This window comes from Schistocerca nitens, chromosome 6, assembly GCF_023898315.1.
Source record: "Schistocerca nitens isolate TAMUIC-IGC-003100 chromosome 6, iqSchNite1.1, whole genome shotgun sequence".
NCBI lineage: Eukaryota > Metazoa > Arthropoda > Insecta > Orthoptera > Acrididae > Schistocerca > Schistocerca nitens.
In genome coordinates, this window is record NC_064619.1 from 385,692,745 (window position 1) to 385,712,108 (window position 19,364).

Genomic DNA, 19,364 nt, shown 5'->3' on the forward strand with positions numbered 1-19,364 from the left:
TGTTTCCTCTGCAAACGTGAACAGACGTGGGTAACTGCATGATATTTATACATGAAGTATGTCGTCCTTTATTCAAATATTATTATTTATATTACTTTTAACTATAGTTGGGATTTATACGAACTGATAATCCTCCCCGGCCAGTTGTTTTTGTTCAATTATTGTTTCCAGTTGTTCCATACCACCTCAAGAATCACGTTCCTGAAACATACGCTGTCAATTTTAGCTCTTTGTAAAGCTGGGGTTAAGTAGCCTGCGTTAAACAGAGATTTCTTCTATAACAATTTCAGCTGTGCAAATAAGTGTGTGCCACTGTTAAGCATAAATATATCGAGATAATTTCTGCTAGCACACCTCCCTTCTTTTTTTTTTTTTCAGTCATCAGTCTTCTGACTGATTTTGATGCGGCCCGTCACGAATTCCTCTCCAGTGCCATCCTCTTCACCTCACATAAGCACTTGCAACCTACGTCCTCAATTATCTGCTCGATTTATTCCAATCTCTCTCTTCCTCTACAGCTTTTTGCCCTCTACAGCTCTTCCTAGAAACATAGAAACTATTCCCTGATGTCTTAACAGATGTCCTGTCATCCTGCCCTTCTCCTCGTAAGTGTTTTGCACATATTCATTTCCTCTCCGATTCCGCCCATAACATCCTCATTCCTTACCTTATCAACATGCCTTTGTAGCACCACATCCCAAATGCTTGGAGTCTCTTGTGTTCCGGTTTTCCCACGGGCCATGTGGAATGTCATCAACGATTCGTATTGAATTTTAATTCCACTCCTGAAACTTTCTTTTATTCCAATCATTACTTCTTCGATGTACAGATTGAACAGTAGGGGCGACAGACTACATCCATGTTTTACACCCCATTTAATCCGAGCACTTAGTTTATGGTCGTCGACTCTTTTTATTCTCCCTTGGCTCTTGTACGTATTGTGTATTACCAATCTCTCCCGATAGCATACCCCTATTTTTCTCAGAATTTCGTAAATGTGGCACAATTTTACACTGCCGAACGCTTTTTGCAGGTCGACAAATGCTATGAAAGTTTTTTTAAAATATTTCTTTAGTTTTGTTTCCATTATCAACCGCAACTTCAGAATTGCCTCTCTGCTGCCTTTAGCTATCCTAAAGCAAAACTGATCGTCACCTAATACCTTCTAAATTTTCTTCTCCCTTCTGTTGTATATTATTCTTGTCAGCATATGGGATGCATGACCCGTTAAGCTGATTGTGCGATAATTCTTGCATTTGTCAGATCTTGCAGTCTTCGGAATTGTGTAGATGATATTTTCTTCTGAAAGTCAGATGGTATGTCGCCAGACTCATACATTCTACACACCAACTTGAATAGTCGTTTTGTTGCCACTTCCCCCAATGATTTCAGTAATTGAGATAGACTGTTGTCTGTTGCCTCTGCCTTATATGATCTTAAGTCCTCCAAAGCTCTGTTAAATTCTGATTCTAATTCTGGATCCCCTATCTCTTCTAAATAGACTCCTGTTTCTTCTTCTATGATATCAGACAAATCTTTCCCCTGATAGAGGCGTTGAACGTACTCTTTCCACCTATCCACTCTCTCGTCTGCATTTAGCACTGGAATTAGAGTTACGGTCTTAATGTTACCAGCCTTGATTTTAGTTTCACCGAAGGTTATTTTGACTATTCTATATGCTGAGTCAGTCCTTCCAACAATCATTTTTTTTTTCGATTTCTACAAACTTTTCATGCAGCCATTTCGTCTCCTCTTATCTGCACTTCCTATTTTTTCATTCCTCACAGACTTCTATTTCTCTATTCATGAATTTCGCTAAAGATATTTGTACGTCCTTCTTTCATGGATCAGCTGAAGTATTTCTTCTGTTACCCTTGGTTTCTTCGGTGGTACCTTCTTTGTGCGTTCTTCTTTCTTTCGTATTTCTGTAATTCCTTTTTTTACAAACATCCATTCCTCTTCAACTATACTGTCTACTGAGCCATTCCTTATTGCTGTATGTATAGCCTTAGCGACCTTTAAGCTTATCTTGTCATTCCTTATTACTTCCGTATCCCACTTTTCGTATTGATTCTTCCTGACTAACCTTTTAAACTACAGCCTACTCTTCATCACTACTACATTGTGATCGGAGTCTACATCTGCTCCTGGGTACGCCTTACAATCCAGTAAATGATTTCCAAATCTCTGTCCGACCATAATGCAATCTAACTGAAATCTGCCCGTATCAACCGGCCTTTTCGATGTATACCTCATCCTCTTGTGATTCTTAAACAGAGTATTCGCTATTACTAGTAGAAACTTATTGCAGAACTCAAATAGCCTTTCTCCTCTTTCATTCCTCGTTCCAAGCCCATATTCTTCTGTACATCTTCTTCTAATCCTTTTCTTAAAACTGCATTCCAGTTACCCATGACTATTAACTTTCCTTATCCCTTATGTTCTGTATTACCATTTCAATATCCTCTTCTACTTTCTGTATCTCTTCATCTTGCTGCATCGGCATGTATACGTGAACTATTGTTTTCGAAGTTGGTTTGCTGTCGATTCTCATAAGAAAAATCCTGTCACTGAACTGTTCACTGTAACACACTATCTGCCCTAGCATTCTATTCATAACGAATCCTACTTCCGTTATCCCATTTTCTGCTTGTGATGAACTTACCCTATACTCATCTGACCAGTTTACTTCACTAACCACTACTATATCTAGATAGAACCTTGCATTTAACTTTTCAGATGTTCTAGCTTCCCTACCAAGTTCAAGCTTCTGACATTCCATTCCCCGACTCGTAGAACGGTATCCTTTCGTTGGTTACTCAGTCTTTTTCTCATGGTCACCTTCACCTTGGCAGTCCCCTCCAAGAGATCCTAATGGGGGACTACTGTTTGATTGGTTGGTTTGGGGTATAAAGGACCAAACTAACGTGTCATCAGTCCCGGAGGACTATTCCGGAATCTTTTGCCAATGGAGATACCATCATGACACTTTTTCAGTTACAGGACACATGTCCTGTGTATACACGTCATGTATCCTTAATTCAGAGGTTTCCATTGCCTTCCTCATGGCGTTGATCATTGCTGATTTTTCCACCTTCAGGAGCAGTTTTCCACGACAAGCACAACTGAGTGCCCTGAACCTGTGTTAACTCTTCCGCTCTCCTTGACAAGGCCATTGGTAGATTGAGGGTGACCTCTTACACTGGAAGATGGCAGGTTTCGAACTCAGGACCAAGGACGTTTTGATTACTAATCAAAGACGCTACCCCGCCCCCTTTTTGAAATTGACGCAGAGCTAGCGTACCCCTTGACTACGGGTGCTTCTCCAGTACTCACACAAGCCGAGGGTTTTCCGGTTATTAGAAAATATAGGGCCCATATGGCAAAAACATTAGTACAGCACAAATTGTACTGCGTCTGTAAGATGTAATTTCTTTATATGCGTAGTAAATGCATGAGATCGACAGTGAGAATTCAATATTCGGTTTTGTCCGAGTTGACTTCTTATCCCGTTGCGCTTCGTCAAAGTTCTATTCACTCTGTAACTGGGTTACCTGCCACGATCTAATTTTTGGTTCTTCTGGTTACTTATTTGTGAGCATTATAAAATTTAAATGCAAATTTTGGTTTTCTACATCAAACTCCCTGGATATTTGCATAATTTATGTACAGTTTTGGTAGTACTATGTTCAACAGATAGCGTGCAGCTAAGAATAATTCTTTTATGGTGTAATTCTATTTTTTCTTGGTGTTGTTCAGGTGCATCATTGATTATTTGTAAGATTTCGTTACATGCAACTGTGAATTTGCCAAATTTCCTTCTAAGACTTGTGAGATTAATACAAGCAGCGATCAGCTTTATTGCGAACTAGATTAGCTACATTCAACAGGGGTAGCGAATCACATTTGCACATTAATCATTAATAGTCAGCAAATGATTCAGCTTACGTGTCACTCTAATATGTGACACTTTCAAGGTTTCTGGTTCTCAGATTAATGGTAGTTTCGTCAACCTGGTAGGCACAGCAGTATGATTAACTGAACTTATTATATATTTGCAAAAGGGCATGTTTCTAAACATACGTGTTTTTCTTCTGAATGAGGGATGATATTTATTGTTGGGTGCATCAGGTGCACGATCAGGGCCTGTAAAAACGTGTACACACTAGGCTAAGGAAGGTCAACAAACAACAGCCAGTGGATCTGGCTGAACGTTGATCGCCAAGGCGTTTGCGTTCTGTCTCTCATCCTCACCAAATGAAGGGGTTGGGGCCAAGGGATAACGCCATATGCAAATCTGTTGGCTCCCATAATTTCTAGAGGTTGCTCCAATTTTGTTAGTGTTACAAAATAGTGTCTTAATTACATTTTTACCGTCCGATATTATAAGAGAAGAAGAGGATTTATCAACCGCTTCATGTGCAGCGTTTATTTTACTTGAAGAAGCTGATCGTCTGAAAAAGAAAAAGAGCAAATGACGCTGGTGGAAGAAGTGTCTCTTAAAGAAATAGGGAGCAGATTGGTGGGATAAAACCAACGCCTGAAGTTAAAGCTGAATTGTTGTAATACGGACTATTTCATATTTTCTTCCGAATGAAACCTACATATCATGATTATTTATTGAATTATGTAGGCTGTAGTATTTCTAAAGATGACACCTCTCTTAAAAGATTAACACGTGCAGCAGTAAAATTAATTGTCACTGAGATGTTGTTGTTGTGGTCTTCGTTCCTAAGACTGGTTTGATGCAGCTCTCCATGCTACTCTATCCTGTGCAAGCTTCTTCCTCTCCCAGTACCTACTGCAACCTACATCCTTCTGAATCTGCTTAGTGTATTCATCTCTTGGTCTCCCTCTATGATTTTTACCCTCCACACTGCCCTCCAATAATAAATTGGTGATCCCTTGATGCCTCAGAACATGTACTACCAACCGATCCCTTCTTCTAATCAAGTTGTGCCACAAACTCCTCTTCTCCCAATTCTATTCAATACGTACTCATTAGTTGTGTGATCTACCCATCTAATCTTCACCACTATTCTGTAACACCACATTTCGAAAGCTTCTATTCTCTTCTTGTCCAAACTACGAGTATTTATCATCCATGTTTCACTTCCATACAAGGTTACACTCCATACAAATACTTTCAGAAACGACTTCCTGACACTTAAATCTATACTCGATGTTAGCAAATTTCTCTTCTTCAGAAACGCTTTCCTTGCCATCACCAGTTATTTTGCTCCACAAATAGTAAAAGTCCTTTACTACTGTAAGTGTCATTTCGTAATGTAATCCCCTCAGCATCACCTGACTTAATTTGACTACATTCCATTATCGTCGTTTTGCTTTTGTTGATTTTCATCTTATATCCTCCTTTGAAGTCACTGTCCATTCCGTTCAACTGCTCTTCCAAGTCCTTTGCTGTCTCTGACAGAATTACAATGCCATCGACGAACCTCAAAGTTCGTATTCCTTCTCCATGGATTATAATACCTACTCCGAATTTTTCGTTTGTTTCGTTTACTGTTTGCTCATTATAATGATTCAGTAACACCAGGGAGAGGCTGCAGCCCTGTCTCAATCTCTTGCCAACCACTGCTTCCCTTTGATATCCCTCGACTCTTATAACTGCCATCTGGTTTCTGTACAAATTGTAAATAGCCTTTCGCTCCCTGTATTTCACCCCTGCTACCTTCAGAATTTCAAAGAGAGTATAACAAGCAACAGTCTGAGATATTCAATGAAAAGTAATGTAATTTTAAATCTTCTATGTTTTCCATCGTTTTTGTTCTGCAAATTATTCCTGCAAGAAAGCCATGCTGCTAAAACCAAACCATGATAATTTGTAGACTTCATCAGCACCATTCTCAGTTTCGTTTGTTTCTCTTTGTCGTTCGTGGTGAAAAGATGAGAGTAAAGACAAAATTCCCTTTTTCACGTCGTGCGCATTACTTTCTAAAAGCTCACTTACTTTCCTCCTAGAGTGTAATATTATCAGTTTGTGATTATAACAGCAGATTGTAGTGTCCCATGAACATTCCCATTCACGATAAAATGTAACCTCCAAAATCCACTACGTAAGCCAGTATTTTCATCATAATAAATCAGTGGTTCCCAACCTGAGGTAATTACCCCCTAAAGGGCAAAATGAAATTTTCTGAGGGGTGAAAACTAAGCTATTCGATTCTATTTCACACTTGGACCAAAATTATGTTCGAAAGATCATTACTATTACCACAATTTTCGAAGGCTCTAATGCTGATTATAAAAATTATCGGTAATTACCTTGTCTCATTTAGTAGCATTAATGCGGTGGAAGTTACCGGCTCCTAATACAGAACACCTACTACAAACATTTGTACTGCTTTGTCCCGTACATCGCTGATGATAAAAGTGAGGCACATACGCAACTAACGCTAAATGTCAGAAGAAATTTATTTTCTCCAAGTTGTAGATAGAAACTGCAGTAGTCCAGAAATTGCTACCTTACTCGCTTCGAAACAGATAAATGAATTAATTGACATCACGGCACAGCGGTATCATCATATGGGCTACTATAGTCCTGTACACATTTTTTGTGCTTATTATTATTATAGTGGTTAGACACAAAGCATTAATAGCCTAAAGTCGTAAAATTTCTGCCAGTTCAGATGTAAGGAGCGTGGCAATGAAGCGATTTAAGAACGGAAAGTATAGTGCAAACATCTGAAATTGTTTGATTTTACACTGGATGCAGTTTGCAGGTCTAACAAGTACCGCAATGGAGACGACTAATGCAGGGGAAACAAGTTTTCTAAAATGTGTGTACCCCACAGTGGATGTCAGCTTTCTTTTCTGAGAAAGAGTTGCGGATAGCACTTTAGATGCAGCACGAATGCTGTCGTTATTTATAACACACACACACACACACACACACACACACACACACACACACACACACATACAAAACTGAAAGTCATTCATCTTTCTTCATTTTAAAGTAAAAGTCTTCCAAGAGAAGTCTTTCATTCTGCAGTTTAATTAGATGCTAAAGTTAGTGATAATGTGAGGGGATGGAAAACAGATCGCACCGGGGTTCTAAGAAAGGTTAGGAACCACAGCAATAAATAATTTTTGAGACCAACAAGCTTATTCGTTAAGTGCTTTCCTTTCCATACGGACTTTAAATCTTAAAAGTACTATTTCCTACATCACATGATGTACACCAATCAAAATTTAATCCAAAATAACAAATGGTGAAAATAATATTTATAGTAAGTTTCTTAGTTTTCAATAGACAGGAAATACTAAGCCTTTTTACCTTCATCTCAGTACCATTTACTCAGTCACTTTACATTGACAGTTCTTATTTCTCGAAACATCTCTGCATATACCCTGAAAACTTTCACGTGAGTATACAGTACCACATTACGTTATCTTTACGTCACACATCACCAAATGCAGCCCAGCTTACACATATTCACAGCGGTCACTCTCATGAATCATCTGTGGGATAGATCCACAAAATATTTCTCTCCTTATATGGCCTGTCGTTGATTTACATTTTACTGCAAAATTTTCCCAATAACTGCTACCTACTTTCAACATTATGTACACTCTTTGCACCAGATAGGGATACATGAAAGACTATAGCAGCAAGTTCTGAATGATAGAGACATAGGTTGATAGTACAAAACTATTCACAAATAGTATTGTCAATAATGCGGGAGCCTGGCGTTCGTCAGAAACTAACCTCGCAAGTAGTCTGAGGCCCCTGAGTTCAGGCAGTTACTGCTGTCCCATTTCTCCACATCCATTTTACATCATTACGTCCTCATTTTCTAACAGTAACGGAAAGGTATCAAAACTGAAGGTATCGTCAACTTCCACATTATCGATATATAGCGTATTTGTTTATTTTTGTTGTAGATGATGCGATAGTGATTGCCTATATATGAAGTACTTGTAGGCGTACTTCTTGAGAATTACATTTCGCTGGACTAGGAGTTTCACAGTTAGGTGGCAGATGAAAGTTGGCCGATGGACACCATCAACTTTAAGCAGGTTAACAGAGGTTGAAAATAACACTTCAGTTGTAAATTACTTTATTTTCACACGACCGCTTTCGGACTGTTATAAGCCCGTCCTCAGGTGTCGTAGCTGTGCTGTGGTCCCCGAGCGCCGGGTGTACCAGGCGCGGTGTGTTGCCTATGAGTGCACTAATACGCGGCGCTCGGGGAACACAGCACAGCTACGACACCTGAGAATGGGTTTATAACTGTCCGAAACCGCTAGTGTGAAAATAAAGTAGTTTACAACTGAAGCGGTATTTTCAACCTCTGCTATAGTGCTCAGCTGCGGATGTTCTTCCAGCAGGATTATCTGTTTTTAAGCAGGTTGTAAAAGATGACTCCGACACCAGGTAGGAGAGCCTTCACAAAGACTGATGTGTACTGGACAAGATGAAAGAATGTCCACAGCGAGTCGACACTATGTAGACAACAGGTAATGCCATGTCTGTCCGGACGGCAACAGAAGAGTCATTGGAATTTTTTATGACATGACATCTGCTCCCAATTTCCGAAAAGCTTTTATCTGCGATAAGGGCATTGTGTTCTACAGCAAAGGTCCCAAAGGCAGGCAACAATAAACCTTTGGTGGAGAATGTAGAGAAGACAGCACCAGTGTGCTGAAAGGAGAGCAATATATTGGGGGACACAATGGAGGCTCTGTGAAAGTTGCAGGTATTTATGACTCTTTGCTGTCAGCGGAATACAGTAGTCGATGTGTAAGGGTTCTATAATAGAGAGACCCCAATTTTCCCATCCCAGAAATGCCTGTCTCTGGCCCCTATATATTTAAAGCAGACAGAAATCTTATGAGGGTCACAGGAACCAACACGCTATAACACAATAGCGCGCTCATTCGCGCCAAAACAAATACCTTTCTTTAACTGTAGCCCTCTGTTCGCGGAAATGCGGAAAATTTATTGGTCAGCTTGGTCTGATGTAGTAGTGATGGAAAATTAACAAGACGTGAGAGGATGCTAGAGGAGAATTGACACTTGTCGCTGGAAGACTGCTTGTGAGAGGCTAAGACTGGCTCTTGAAGAAGAGATTAATGTTACGAGGGAAGATAGGACGAACTAGAGGCACTTTGTCTGCTGCTAGTGAGAGAATCAGTTTGAATTCTGCTCGCAGAGTTCGGTGTGAGAAGAGGTCATTTCCATCTCCAACTTGAGCATGTGTAAAGCTTGTGTTAAGCATCTTTTTGGGATTCGCAGACATTGTCTGACACAGATTCCATCGACTACAAGACTGGAAGACAACTCAATGATCCTGTAAAAAATGGTGGATGGTAAGATCTGCAATTGGCTTCGGCCGTGTACTCAGTAAACGTTAGAGGTTTAATGAGTAGGAGGAAGATGCCCTTTTGGAATGCACAATTATATGAACTCAAATCTTGGCAATCACTGTCTTCATATCGTGGAAATCAGTCGGTGTGCTAATCATGTAGCAAACTCTCTATCGATTCCTTGTCCTGAATCTCTGCCAACCTTAGTTTCTTGTAACTGTTTCATGTCCTAGTGATAATTTGTCAGTGAATAGCATGTTATTAAACATGTCCATGTAATACTACAGTGCAACTACTGCAGTCGTTTTGTGTGGGTATTAACAGTAAACAATACAACTTATTTTAACTTTGACTTTCATTACGTATGTATCTCAGCTTGTCACAAAATTAAATTACATTGTCGATATTACACCAAATTTTTGAAGTATTTAGGGATATGTGTCCATAAAAATTCCATGTATAATAAATAATAGTTTACCATGTTCATTGGGAGTCTACAAACCGATACAGGTTAATTACCTAAAAGTATAGGCTGTGAAATGAAGGTAACTAAGAAAGAGATAAAGGAAAAATGGGTTTTTTTGGGCGGCCCTGCCAGGCTCATGACAGTGATCGGAGACTGTGATGTAGTCAACAATCAAAGCTTGCAATTTTAAATTTTCACGAATAGTTTTTAAAACATTTAGCCTAATGTAAAGCTCAAAGAATAAAGAGAGAAAGTAAAGTTTTGACATTAAAATTAGATTGGTTTATAAGCACATTTATAGAGAAATAAATCCGTGTGAGTCATAGAACTTCCACGAATTAAAAAATCAATGTATGTGATATTTCAGAATTCTCTGCTCTTTGTCGGTTTAACTCTACACCATATCTATCTGTCAGCGATGTTACAGCATCGAAATTACATTTGGTGGATTTATAAAATTTTATGTACAGTCATGCTCAAAAGTATCCGAAAGACCTGCATTGCATTTCCCCGGATTCGCAAGCAACCCACATAACGCAACTGTCTAACAGGAGTTCTAATCGTTCCTCGGTACAGTCGTTTGACTATTGAAAATGGTTCCAACAAGTCACCACTAGAAAACACTGCTCTGTATCGCAATAACTCAAGATGTAAAGTAATACCACGATACCACAAATATCAGGGAACACCTTATGACAGGTAAGACTGTCCTTAAGAATTGTAAGCTCACATTTACTGCAATAAATAACAAACCTGAAACGTTAACACTCATTATTACGTCAGGTAAGTAATGCACGTACTAAGTTCGTCGTAGTCATGATTTACTCCTCAAAGTAACATACCGTTCTCATTATTTAACACAAAACGACAATACAAATTTAAGTTATTCGCGAGCAGCTAGGTGAGAATATGTATGAACACGAAGAACAATCTCGTTGTGCATATGGATTCAAACCCAGATCATGGAGACTAAGCAAAGATTTCGTGACTGACTGAAACTAACACTCATTCCTGACTAGGCATACAGAGAGTGATATACTTCGATTTTAGACAGTATCAGTTAGTAAATATCAGCTTTAAATTACATGTTGTTGTTGTTGTGGTCTTCAGTCCTAAGACTGGTTTGATGCAGCTCTCCATGCTACTCTATACTGTGCAAGCTTCTTCATCTCCCAGGACCTACTGCAGCCTACATCCTTCTGAATCTGCTTAGTGTATTCATCTCTCGGTCTCCCTCTACGATTTTTACCCCCCACGCTGCCCCTCAGTACTAAATTGGTGATCCCTTGATGCCTCAGAACACGTCCTACCAACCGATCCCTTCTTCTAGTCAAGTTGTGCCACAAGCACCTCTTCTCCCCAATTCTATTCAATACCTTCGCATTAGTTATGTGATCTACCCATCTAATCTTCAGCATTCTTCTGTAGCGCCACATTTGGAAAGCTTCTATTCTCTTCTTATCTAAACTACTTATCGTCCATGTTTCACTTCCATACATGGCTACACTCCATACAATTACTTTCAGAAACGACTTCCTGACACTCAAATCTATACTCGATGTTAACCAATTTCTCTTCTTCAGAAACGCTTTCTTCATCATTGCAGTCTGCATTTTATATCCTATCTACTTCGACCATCATCATTTACTTTGCTCCCCACATAGTAAACGTCCTTTACTACTTTAAGTTGCCTCATTTCCTAATCTAATTCCCTCAGTATCATAAGACTTATTTCGAATGCATTCCATTATCCTCGTTTTGCTTTTGTTGATGTTCATCTTATATCCTCCTTTCAAGACACTGTCCATTCCGTTCAACTGCTCTTCCAAGTCCTTTGCTGTCTCTGACAGAATTACAATGTCATCGGCAAACCACAAAGTTTTTATTTCTTGTCCATGGATTTTAATACGTACAGCGAATTTTTCTTTTGTTTCCTTTACTGCTTGCTCAATATACAGATTGAATACCATCGGGGAGAGGCTACAACCCTCTCTCACTCCCTTCCCAACCATTGCTTCCTTTTCAGGTCCCTTGACTCTTATAACTGCCATCTGGTTCCGGTACAAATTGTAAATAGCCTTTCGCTCCCTGTATTTTACCCCTGACACCTTCAGAATTTGAAAGAGAGTATTCCAGTCAACATTGTCAAAAGCTGTCTCTAAGTCTACGAATGCTAGAAACGTAGGTTTGCCTTCCCTTAATCTTTCTTCTAAGATAAGTCGTAGGGTCAGAATTGCCTCACGTCTTCCAACACTTCTACGGAATTCAAACTGATCTTCCCTGAGGTCGGCTTCTACAAGTTTTTCCATTCGTCTGTAAAGAATTCGCGTTAGTATTTTGCAGCTGTGACTTATTAAACTGATAGATCGGTAATTTTCATATCTGTCAAAATCTGCTTTCTTTGGGATTGGAATTATTATATTCTTCTTGAAGTCCGACGGTATTTCACCGGTCTCATACATCTTGCTCACCAGATGGTAGAGTTTTGTCAGGAATGGCTCTCCCAAGGCCTTCAGTAGTTCCAATGGAATGTTGTCTACTCTCGGGGCCTTGTTCGTCTTAGGTCTTTCAGTTCTCTGTCAATCTCTTCACGCAGTATCATATCTCCCATTTCATCTTCATCTACATCCTCTTCCATTTCCATAAATATGTCCATAAGATCATTGCCCCCTGTATAGACCCTCTATATACTCCTTCCACCTTCCTGCTTTTCCTTCTTTGCTTAGAACTGGGTTTCCATCTGAGCTCTTGATATTCATGCAAGTGGTTCTCTTTTCTCCAAAGATCTCTTTAATTTTCCTGTAGGCAGTATAAATCTTACCCCTAGTGAGATAAACCTCTACATCCTTACATTTGTCCTCTGGCCATCCCTGCTTAGCCATTTTGCACTTCCTGTCGAGCTAATTTTTGAGGCCTTTGTATTCCTTTTTGCCGGCCTCACTTACTGCATTTCTGTATTTTCTCCTTTCATCAATTAAATTCAGTATCTCTTCTGTTACCCAAGGATTTCTACGAGCCCTTATCTTTTTACCTACTTGATCCTCTGTTGCCTTCACTATTTCATTCCTCAAAGCTACCCATTCTTCTTCTACTGTTTTTCTTACCCCCATTCCTGTCAATTGTTCCCTTATGTTCCCTTATGCTCTCCCTGAAACTCTGTACAACCTCTGGTTCTTTCAGTTTATACAGGTCTCATTTCCTTAAATTCCCACCTTTTTGCAGTTTCTTCAGTTTTAATCTACGGTTCATAACCAATAGATTGTGGTCAGAGTCCACATCTGCCCCTGGAAACGTCTTACAGTTTAAAACCTGGATCCTAAATCTCCGTCTTACCTTTATATACTCTATCTGAAACCTTCTAGTATCTCCAGGGTTCTTCCATGTATACAGTCTTCTTTCATGATTCTTGAACCAAATATTAGATATGATTGAGTTATGCTCTGTGCAAAATTCTACCAAGCGGCTTCCTCTTTCATTTCTTCTCCCCAATCCATATTCACCTACTATGTTTCCTGCTCTCCCTTTTCCTACTCTCGAATTACAGTCACCCATGACTATTAAATTTTCGTCTCCTTTCACTACTTGAATAAATTATTTTATCTCATCATACATTTCATCAATTCCTTCATTATCTGCAGATCTAGTTGGCATATAAACTTGTACTACTGTAGCAGGCGTGTGCTTCGTGTCTATCGTGGCACAATAATGCGTTCACTATGCTGTTTGTAGTAGCTTACCCGCACACCTATTTTTTTTATTCACTATTAAACTTACTCCTGCATTACCCCTATTTGATTTTGTATTTATAACCCAGTATTCTACTGACCAAAAGTCTTGTTCCTCCTGCCACAGAACTTCACTAATTCCCACTATATCTAACTTTAAGCTATCCATTTCCATTTTAAATTTTCTAACCTACCTGCCCGATTAAGGGATCTGACATTCCACGCTCCGATCCGCAGAAAGCCAGTTTTCTTTCTCCTGATAACGACGTCCTCTAGAGTAGTCCCCGCCCGGAAATCCGAATGGGGGACTATTTTACCTCCGGAATATTTTACCCAAGACGACGCCATCATCATTTAATCATACAGTAAAGCTGCATGCTCTCGGGAAAAATTAATGCTGTAGTTTCCCCTTGCTTTCAGCCGTTCGCAGTACCACAACAGCAAGGCCGTTTTGGTTAGTGTTACAGGGGCAGATCAGTCAATCATACGGACTGTTGCCCCTGCAACTACTGAAAAGGCTGCTGCCCCTCTTCAGGAACCACACGTTGTCTGGTGGCTCAACAGATACCGCTCCGTTGTGGTTGCACCTACGGTACGGGTATCTGTGTCGTTGAGACACGCAAGCCACCCCACCAACCGTAAGGTCCATGGGTCATGAGCGGGGGTAAATTACATAATGTAAACATTTTAACGGACGTAAATTCCTACACAGCATATATTGTCCCTGTTAACGAACTACGAGAGATGGTAAATATTGTTTCTTCACAAGTAACTTACTTGAAATGCCGTGAGGTAAAGCTTTGCGTTGGACAGGGATTCGAACCCAGGACCTAATCGGATTGATATCGAAGCACAATCAACTGTGACATATCGGATTTTCTCGGCAGTAGCTCGATGTTTTAACTGACATGACGAGACGAAACATTAAATTTTTCCTTCCCAGGACTCCAACCCGGCACGTATCGTTGTTATATTCTAGAGAAAAGAAACGTCAAATATGGGTTTGTTACGCCAGCAGCGACATGTGAGCATCTTAGAACTAGAAATAAAATGACGAAGAGTTCAGTGCTGACGGAATCGAACCCCACACATATCGTTGTTGACTACACACAAAGAGATGTCAGCTACCGAAATTTTCTCCACCAGCAGCTCGCAATAACATCCTTGAACTTACAGTGATCTCGCAAATAGTTCTGTGTCTCACTGGGAGTCAAAAACGTCAGATATCGTTGGTGTTGACAAGGAATGAAAATACATTAAAAATCAAAATAATTATCCACCAGCAGACAGGTATTCTCATGCTAGAGCTTGATAACAGATAATGAAAACTTTAGTGCCGGGCCAGGATTCGAACCCATTCACGCGCAATATGTGGAGATGTTGAGGAATTTGCAGTTTTGAACAAACAACAACTTATAGTCGAGCTGTATCGTCCCGAAAGGATCAAATTCCGCGTTAAGGGCGGTCTGAGTTGCATTCCCAGTTTAGAACCAATTTTATCGACACACAGAAGCTCAATTCCAAGATGGAATAAGTGTCCTGTGACCATACGTAGCGTTTGTTTCGTCACTATAAATAAATAACTAGTATAAGAAAGGTTACTGATGACAGAGTTTCTACATGTCGCCACTCTTGATTTTATTGTGGTTCAACTTAACGTCTACTTGGTAGAGAAGGAATATCACGTTTAATGTGAAGTTCAGACCACAATGCTATTATAACTTCTTCAATTGGCGTAGCCAGAAGAGAATAGAATCTGTCTCTACCTATCAAAAATCATCAGCAGAAGTGCGAATCGAACTCAGGCCATAAGAATGCAAACCCAGCATCAATCCAGCAGGCCACCAAACCACCTTCTCTGTGACTCATTCTTCTACCATAACGCTGTTGCGCCACACTGGATGAGAATTCTGACACACGGGCTCCCTGTAGTGGTTTGCAGCATGTTCAGTACATTCATTTACTTGGTTGACCAAATCGCCATGAAGTAGCTGCCTCGGCTACGCACTGCATACATTCGACTCTATATTGTAATCATCCAAATAAAATCACGTAACTGCCTCTTACACAGAGCTGCCAACAGTGTAGGGTGCATATATTTAATTAGGAAATGTTCCTTTCCACTTGAGCTACTCTATTGCGCTATCTGTTTGTTGAAAACCTCGTGCAGTGCAAAAGAAAAGCCGTAACTGTCTGTCTCTCAGAAGTCTACATCCGGCCATATGCATTATCTCACAGCACTGTGGAATGCGGAAGTCCTAGAGGTCTTGTTATTGACTTCTGAAGCTCCTGTAACTACACGTAGCTACTAGGATAAGGGTCAGTGTCGTGCACTGTAGATACGATGACGCTAATTCGAGTACATCCGCTGCTACATTTTTTAAAACGCGAACCTGCTGTCTGCTGAAGTTATCGCTCTAATGGAACTTTGAACATAATTCCCTTCATTTTTTAACCCAAAATAGTCGCATGTGGGAAAAGGGCTAAGTTCTGCATTTTGTTCTTTTCAGGTTTAATAGACGGCCAGCCAGCAGATGCATCTCGAAAGTTTTGTGCTATGTATGGGAAGAGCGCATAGTGCCAAAATACGTCATTTTACTCACTACATGCATGTAATCAATAAACTGCATGTGCATGTCAGACTGTTATAGATAACATCTGAGTATTCGCATATGTCGTTGGTGATTAATTTCTCTCTCATGTGTACTATTGTTTTAACAACACTAAAGGAAACCTTACGAAAATTCTGCACTGTATTATCAAAAATAAAATAAAAGAACCCACCATAACCTTACGACGAAAGTCCGTTTTAATGAAACTGCACATTGGACTCGCATTCGGGAGGACGACGGTTCAATCCCGCGTCCGGCCATCCTGATTTAGGTTTTCCGTGATATCCCTAAATCACTCCAGGCAAATGCCGGGATGGTTCCTCTGAAAGGGCACGGCCGACTTCCTTCCCCATCCTTCCCTAATCCGATGAGACCGATGACCACGCTGTCTGGTCTCCTTCCCCAAAACCAACCAACCAATAAAACTGAGTATCTGTACACAAGCGCGCCTCTGTCAGCACGAATTAGTAAAATACTACTCACTTAGATTTCGATTGGGTCTGAGTTTAATTTGTATGCTGTGTCATACTCAAGAGGTATGCAAATGTGGCATTTCATAAATAATGAAACTCAAAATTTTCTTGCCAGCAGCGAAAAGAGGCGTTACCTGTTGTGCAGCATTGTAAGTTTTTCACCATTGCACTATGAACCGAAAGTATTTTCTTGCGATTTTCTTATCGATGTTTGATCTGACTGCTTGTAGCTCTTTCACAGAAGGGATAAACAAGTTACAGTCAGATATACTGGAACTGCGAACAATAACAGATGCTTTTTCACAGGTCGGCACATTACCACATAGCTAGCAAATAGGTGTAAGTCGTCGCTTCCTCTTACGAGGCAAAAAGTGGCTAGAACTCGTAAACCGCTATTTAAAGGACGAGATTAGTTGCGATTTCCATGTGCAACGACTTTCCTGGGCTGAACTCCATAAATTTACAATGTTTTGTTACACTTCAAGCAATAATAACTCAGATTACTCAATCGAAATAACATGAAAAATCAACTGAACTTTCAGTCTTCATTCCGTGCACACCAGGAAGTAACTTGTCGATCACAGCGTTGCCAAACATATCTTGCCTTGTTGCCAAATCTCGGTTACAGTACCAGCAGGAAGAAGACGAACCGATGTGATCCTACAGCGGGTCTGGTACTGACCACAGCTCGCCTCGCAAAGACACGGCTGCTACGGCCTGGAATACGCAATGCGTCTGATTCGCATTTCTGTAACTAGGTTTAGGGACTGGAACGTACTTGCTAATAATATTCAGAACTGACTGCAAACTAAGCACCATAAATCAGTAACTCTTATAATTGTTTTTATATTTCTTTCTTAAGTGTACATAAAACTAAGAAACTCATTCACTGACGTTTTCGTGCCTCACCGATAGTCGAGCACAACAAACAGATCAAAACGAAAAAAGAATGTGTGCTTGTGAGAGAGAGAGAGAGAGAGAGACAGAGGGAGAGATAAAAAAGAATGAGAGAGAGAGAGAGAGTAAAACATTGTTGTAAAGAAATTGAATCATGGTATGTAGAGAAATCTTTCATTAAAATGACACGTTCTACGTCATTACGAAATGTCCTATTCATGATCTATGGGACCAGTATTAATCTAATCTAATCTATTAATATCATATTGCTGGCGAGCTATGAAGAGTTATGAATTACCGAAATTTTCGCCAATATCAGTAACCAAATCTAAACTTGAAAATAAAAGACGACAACTTTTGTAATAAACCGGGACTCCTATAAAGACCCTTTCGTCCCTTTTAACTAACCACGAAAGACGTCTGGTATACCCCCATTCAGAAGTAACAAAGATGAAGCGCATGATGTGAAGTTCTGTGACGGAGATAGGAACCGAATACGTAATCGGATTGTTAACTAAGTAAAATCAAATGTTATGTATCGGTTTTTCTTACCAGCTGCTGGGTTTTTTTGATCTAAAATAAGGATGCAAATTTTTGTGCCTGAGCGACAGTCGAACAGTACACCTAACGTCCTTCTTTATCATCCACGAATATAGTTTAAGTATCAGTTGGTTACTCACCAACCGTAAGATGATTGCGTGTTTGTCACAAATTAACAACACCTATTGCGATTGTTGGCAACACATCGACAAACATTAAAAACACTCGTTAATTTTCACTAGAAGGCTGGTGTGCACTTGATGGGGCTTGAAATGAAATTATAAATATTTTTGTACTGGATCAGGATTCGGACCCACATACTTATCTTTGGAGGAGACCTACAGAAGATTGCAGTCTTGGGAAAAGGAACGAAATGATCGAACTATACTGTTCAGAGAGATTCAGATCCTTGAAAGAGGAGATACGAATTTGAATCACAGTCCAGCACCAAATTTTTCAACGTCTATCTTTCAAAGAAGTACAAGGAAAGTAAGAGCCCTTTTCCTTTAAACGACTATCGGTTCATCAAATAAAATAAAATTTTCTAATGTAAGTAAGATTACTGGCGACAGCATTTCTGTTAACCATCACTTCCACCTATGTCATTTCCCAACGTAAACCGCCTCTGCCCAGTTGGTAATGAAGGAACGTGATGTTTAATGCGGATTCTGGATTATAACATCTTTCTCTTGAGGTTATCAAAGGTAAAGTAAATCTGTTCCTGCCTCTTAAAAGTAAATGCCTGAACCCACGCATAGCACCTGTGATAATTAGTTCCACCAGACCATTGTGGCCACATTTTCCAGCCCCAGGAGTGAGCTGTAACGGATGATGTGCTTAGCTTACAAAATTAGTCACGGTGGAAAAAAAGCGAGTCTGTTAAATGGTTAAGGAGAAGCAAGCTTCTGACGCGGAGATTATGCTATTCTCATATCAGCAGGATGTAAAGACTCTTCTAGGCATCATAGCCTCGATGTGAGGACATTTTGAAATTTTCACTAATTCAGCTAATTTCTTAGTTGAAGAAAATCCACTGTGAAGTGTGAAGTGATCGCATAATTTCATTATTACCATCATTATTACTATCATTTTCTACATACCGCTGCTGGAACACATGTGCTTGAAGATATTTAATGCCTTTTGGTCATTATAGAAGTAGTTGCCCAAGAACAGGTTCATTCCCTGTCTACGGAATCCTTTTCATGTTAATATCAAACATCAGCAATTACTCGTTGATTACATTAAAACTAAAGTAATTGATGAAGGCGTTACTTGGTAACAAAAACGCGCTGCCCTTCTTCATTTACTTGTACCTAGA